General features: G+C 41.4%; 1 long non-coding RNA gene across 1 annotated transcript; it reads right to left on the reverse strand.

Annotated features, from left to right (window-relative positions):
• Nucleotides 1-9: 9 nt before the first annotated feature.
• On the reverse strand, nucleotides 10-3085 carry LOC121774832. Its single transcript, XR_006045034.1, has 7 exons — nucleotides 2829-3085; nucleotides 2576-2678; nucleotides 1975-2472; nucleotides 1712-1814; nucleotides 859-1628; nucleotides 465-569; nucleotides 10-359 (listed from the first exon to the last, which is right to left on the reverse strand). It is a non-coding gene; the product is annotated as an uncharacterized LOC121774832 (long non-coding RNA).
• Between the last annotated feature and the right edge of the window lie 3282 nt (nucleotides 3086-6367).

The following is a 6367-nucleotide window of genomic DNA, read 5'->3' on the forward strand; positions in this document are numbered from 1 at the left end:
AATGAGCAGTAACGCAAAAAAATACTCACTTTTCATTATATAGAACATGTAACATATGCATACAATTCATCTAGAATCTAAAGGGATGCTAGGATCACACCAATACTCAATTGGATACAGAAATCAAAGGTTGCAAATATGCTTCAAAGGCAGACTACTCTGTAGTAAATTGTAAAGAGAAGGGCACGTCTGAGCAAACACGATCACTCTGAATCATGATACAGAAACAATTAGCTTATATACAGCTACCAACACGAGTTCTGTTAGAACATTCTCCGATACTTGATGGATGCAACTGTGTTTTATATTTTCTTATACTGATTGCTATGAGCAAAAGATACCTTGGGCTGCAGCAAGTCCTGTATATGATAAATAAGAATAAGAAACTCGTCTGTGTGCATCTACCTTTTATAATTAATGACAACATTTGAAATGCTAGATCTATCTTAGAAGAATTTACATACTGGGATTCTGCAATGAACACTAAGATCGTTGTTCAATTCACCAAGATGCGCCTTCGCCAGAGTTTCTGCTTCAATTGCTCTATCGCACGCTTCTTTAATAAGAACCTTCATAAAGACATAAGAAGGTAGACTTGAAATTCTCAATTATGGAGAAGAAGGTGTTACTCTCACCCCAACATAAATCACAAGGCATGAGAGCTAGACAGTAAGGTACAAATAAGAGGAATCAGCAAATATAACATGACCCAAAACACTAAATCATTTATCTGCTACAGTTCCAGAAGACCATGATAGATAGCATCTCCTACAATAGTTAGTTTACATAGTAAAATAAGCTCATTTAAATTGTTGAATCATAACATGTTTCCAGATATTTGTACAGAAACAAACTTACTGAACAGGGTCGGATGCTAGCAGAATCATCTTTATCAATGATGGATTTCTCCAATAAAAGACGAACATTTGCTAGTTCTTTCATCAACTGTGATGCAACTTCTTCCGCATCTTGCAACTGGTTCCTTGAAAACTCAAATGCTCTTTCAGCATGAAGACGAAAAGAAGCACAATTCAAGCAATTACATAACCCTCTGCATCCTCGACGATTACTCTTAAGTATTCCCTAGACAGGCCTTTTTGGAGAAACCAAAGCATCCAAATGATCCAATTTGTTGATTTGGGACAAGTGTTGCTTCAAGCTAACTATTTCACTTGAACTAATATTGTGATTGTGACGTTCTAATCCCACACTCAAGCACATACTTTATTCCTCAAATAACCTAGGCTCTCCAGGAGTACAATGTAGCTGACAACCGACGATGGTTCTCAGACTGAAAACTCTCCCTACCACTTTTACTTTGTAAAATTTCTTCAGACACCAAGCCTAGATCAGGAAGATTTACATAATTAACTGACCTAAGATCAATATTTGATGAATAGTTGGTGGCAGATAACTCTGGAATTGATGAAACCAGGTTACTATTACTATGAGAAGATGAGCCATCTGAGGCAGTTTGGATTCTATCTTCAGCATATAATTTATTGTAGATTTTTTTCTTTTGGAGCATTATTCACAAAATCGTGTTCAGTAGTGGCAGCAGAAGCTGGATGTTTATCTTCTCCAGAAAAAAACTTGAGGCAATCTTTTTGGAGGCTTTGTTGTGGTACCTATGCAATGAGATATCATTACATGATGAAATCTAAAGTATTTCTTATCAGGTCAGTGATATTTTAGCATCATTTTTACTTACATGAATCAGCTTTGGATATGTCCATCAGAAATGGAAGCAGTCTTCTGTAACTGATTGACCTGAGGTTCCCGAAGAGCCTCAGTCTGGAACATGGATTCAGAGCCTGGATGAAAGCAAACTGACATTAATAAATATACACACCACATATGCAATATCTAGTGTACCCAAACCTTCCAGCAGGCTCATTGAAAATGCATGAGTAAACTATTGTTTCTTCTATAAACTAGATTGTTGGAAGGCATTAATTCACCAAATAAAAATACCATTTTGTTCATCAATTTGGCGGCACATTTGGTATGCGGACACTGCTTCGAGGTGGCACTGCTGCCCTTCTCACTGCAAACTGGCAACCCAATAGAAGTTTGATTCGTCTTAGCATCTTCTGATTCTCTGCCATGACTAACCTCGGTTTTGGCAATGATACCAGGATCGGGAGGGGTTGTCTGGATGTTTTCTTGTACTGAAGCATCATCAACTCCATTCATATCATTCTGATGTCCATTTTCATTCACATCCAGGATCCAGCAGTCTAATGGTTTCTGGAGACTGATCCAGTTCATTACACGCTCCACTCAAATCTAGCTGAATGTTGGAAACTTTTATAGGGACTTCCCTTGCATCATTATTAAACTTAGGAGCAACACACTCAGTTTCAACTGCACAACTATTCTCAGCAATAGACCTCGGTTCAAAACTGACACCATCCAGTTCTCGCAGTTTAGATAGACTTCCAGCATCTACTAATTCAAATTTGGTAACACCTACACAATAAATTTTTTACAAGCAACAAAGCAAGTTCATAAAGATTTACCTAAATCTGGACATTGTATATATAATCAGAACTACAGCTGAGCAAGTGCTTACTAGATGTATTGTTGACAATATCCATCAAATGCAGAAGCAATCTTCTATAGCTGAATGAATTCGGAGTCTTGAAAACCTTCTTCCTCCAACAACCATTAGGAGCCTAGAAATTGAACCAAAAAAATTCATCACCACATTTTATCACTAAAAGAAATCCAGACTAGATGGACAAACTTGCACCAAGAAATCAGAATAAATTCAGGCCGAACTCGAAAAAACATATAATCAAGACGATCATGAGCAAATATTTTACCATTTTCATTTTGGGAAGAGGCTCGTTTCCAGGAATTGTCTGATCTTTCAATTTCAGATCATTTGCCCCATCAATCCTTTCATCCCCCACCTCCGACCACGCGAACCTAGATTTTCCAATCTTGTACTCCTTCCCATCGAAATCAGGGGCCGCGCTTTGTTGGTAGATTGTGATGGCTCAAGCACCAAGTTCGGCAAGCTCGCCAAGCTCGGCAAGTTCGGCAAGCTCGTCAAGCTCGGCAAGTTCGGCAAGCTCGTCAAGATCGGCAAGCTCGTCAAGCTCGTCAAGCTCGGCAGCTCGGCTGTTATGACAACTCGTTTCCGGCAGCCGTTAGATCTGTTTGTTAGTCAAGTTTTAATCCTAGCCGTAGGATTGAAACTAGCCGTTAGTTTTAGTTTCTGTTAAATAGCTTTTTTCAGTAGTTAGTTTGATATACTGTAGCTCATCTTCTCGCTCTCGTTTTTCTCATTCCAGTGAATAAAATTTCCTTTACAATTTCATTCCAATCTTCAACCGATTGTTCTTGCTACTCAAATCGTTCCTCAATTGTTTACAAATTGGCGCCGTCTGTGGGAATCGGGAGGCGCGATTGATTTCTGATTTGTTCTTTCGGTGGTGAGATTGGAGGGTGTTATGGCTTCTAGGTTTGAGGCCGAGAAATTCACGGGTAGGAATGATTTCGGCTTATGGCGGATGAAAATGCGGGCTATGTTGATTCATCAAGGCCTTGCTTCGGCGTTGGAGGCGGGCGGAAAGGAGGACAAGTCGGAGAAAGGGGAGAAGATGGATCTTGACGAAAAGGAGATCCTTAAACGAGCTGAGATCGAGGCGAAAGCTCATAGTGCAATTGTGCTATGCCTCGGGGATAAAGTTCTTCGAGAGGTTGCAAAAGAAAAGACTGCAGCCGGAATAATCGCGAAGCTCGAAGACTTGTACATGGCTAAGTCCTTGGCCAATAGGCTGCTCATGAAGCAGCGGTTATACTCCTATCGATTCTTGGATGATAAAGGGATATTGGAGCAACTTGAAGACTTCAATAAGGCGGTCGATGATCTTGAAAATATCGACGCCTCGATAGGGGATGAAGATAAGGCAATATTACTTTTGAATGCTCTGCCGAAGTCATTTGATCAGCTACGAGATGCCATATTGTATGGCCGAGAGGGTACTATCACCCTTGTTGAAGTTCAGTCGGCCATAAGAGCAAAAGAAATTCAGAAGTCAGGCTCTAAGAATCCAGAGGCTATGGCTGAGAGCCTAAATGTCAAGAAGTTCAAGGGAGTCAAGAGGTTTCAGAAGCCGAGCCAAGAAAATCAGAAAACTCCATCAAATAATCAAAAGGAAACCCGCTCATGTCATTGGTGCAAGAAGCCGGGTCACCTCAAAAAGGATTGCTTCGCATGGAAAAGAAGGCAAGCAAATGGTGGTGGAAACCGTGTTCCATCCACTGACTGTGTTGAGGAAACTAATGTGCCAGAAATTCTGAATGTGATGGAGGGTGGTCTGGGAGGATCTTGGATCATGGACTCGGGGTGTAGTCTGCATATGAGTCCGAATCTTGGCTGGTTTGAGGAGATCCAAGAGATGACTGGATCGGTTATATTGGGCAACAACCAAGTTTGTACCATCCAAGGTATAGGCAAGATCAGGCTGAGAATGCAAGATGGATCTGTGAAGATTATAAGTGAAGTGAGATATATACCTAATATCAAGAGGAATCTCATTTCACTTGGGCTTCTTGAACGCAAGGGATATACATTCTGCTCTACTGGGGGAAAAATGACAGTTTCCAAGGATCAAAGAGTGGTGATGGAAGCTGAAAGGAGGGGAAGCTTGTACTATCTACTGGCTAGTGTTGAGATCCCTACTGCACAGGCAAATATTGTGAAGGCTGATGACTTCAAAATCTGGCATATGCGGCTTGCTCATGCAGCTGAGGGAAGCATTAAGGAGCTGGCCAAGAAGGGGATTATACAAAGTTCTGGGCAGATGGACACTACTCCATGTGGGGAATGCATTTTGGGTAAGTCCAAGAAACAGCCCTATCCCAAAGGCAAGCACACTTCCACATCCACTCTTGATTATGCCCATAGTGACTTGTGGGGTCCTGCATCTGTGGTGTCAGTAGGTGGAGGGAAGTATTATATGAGTATCATAGATGACTACTCTAGAAAAATGTGGATATACATTTTGAGAGAGAAATCAGAGGCTTTTAGTAAGTTCAAGCAATGGTGCCTGGAAGTGGAGAAGGAGAAGTCAGTGGTTCTTAAATGTTTGAGGACTGATAACGGCTTGGAGTATCTCTCCAAAGAGTTTGATAACTTTTGTAAGGAGAGGGGAATTAAAAGGCACCGGACTGTACCTCTGAATCCTCAGCAGAATGGCATAGCAGAAAGGGCAAATAGAACCATATTAGAGAGGGTGAGGTGTATGCTCCTCTCATCTGGACTTGAGAAGAAGTTTTGGGCTGAGGCTGCATCCACGGCTGTGAAACTTATCAACAAATGTCCCTCATCAAGTATAGAGGGAGACACACCTGATTTTAGATGGTATGGCAGCCATGGAGATTACACCACATTGAGAGTGTTTGGCTGCAAGGCATATGCTCATCTCAAACAAGGGAAGTTGGATGCTCGGGCTATTAGGTGTGTGATGTTGGGATATCAACCTGGGGTGAAGGGATATCGTTTGTGGTGTGTAGAGCCAGGGAATCACAAGATTGTGATTAGTAGAGATGTTGTATTCTCTGAAACTGAAATGCCTTTTCTGGATAAGAACAAAGTGATAGTTGAGAAGCCTGATTCTGTGACTGATTCTGTTGATAAAGCTGACTTTGAGGTGGAGCATGGGAGGCATGAGAAACATGGGGAGAGTGAAGAAGTCACTGAGCCTCAGAGTGCTCAGAATGAGACACAAACACAGCCTCAAGATAATCTGGAAAACTACCAGCTGGCTAGGGATCGAGTCAGAAGAAAGATCAAGCTGCCATCAAGATTTGATGATTCTGAGATGCTATTTTATGCACTATGTGTGGCTGAAGATGTTGAGTATATAGAGCCATCCTCATATAAGGAAGCAATGGAGAGCAAAGAATGGGAAAAGTGGATGAAAGCAATGGTGGATGAAATTGATTCTCTACTGAAAAATGGCACTTGGATATTGGTTGAGAAACCTGATGGAAGGAAGGTTATCAGCTGTAAATGGATATTCAAAAAGAAGCTGGAAGGTGCTGAGGGTGATCAGATCAGATTTAAAGCCCGGTTAGTGGCTAGAGGATTCACTCAAGAGCATGGAGTTGATTTCAATGAGGTCTTCTCACCGGTTGTAAAGCATTCTTCCATTCGAATGTTGCTGGCTTTGGTTGCTAAGTTGGATCTGGAATTGGAGCAGCTTGATGTGAAAACGGCCTTCTTACATGGAGGACTAGAGGAAACAATCTACATGGCCCAGCCTGAGGGCTTCATCAAACCAGGGAATGAAAATAAAGTATGCTTGCTGAAAAGAAGTATATATGGTTTGAAGCAGGCTAGTAGACAGTG

Source organism: Salvia splendens, chromosome 17, assembly GCF_004379255.2.
Source record: "Salvia splendens isolate huo1 chromosome 17, SspV2, whole genome shotgun sequence".
NCBI classification, from domain to species: domain Eukaryota; kingdom Viridiplantae; phylum Streptophyta; class Magnoliopsida; order Lamiales; family Lamiaceae; genus Salvia; species Salvia splendens.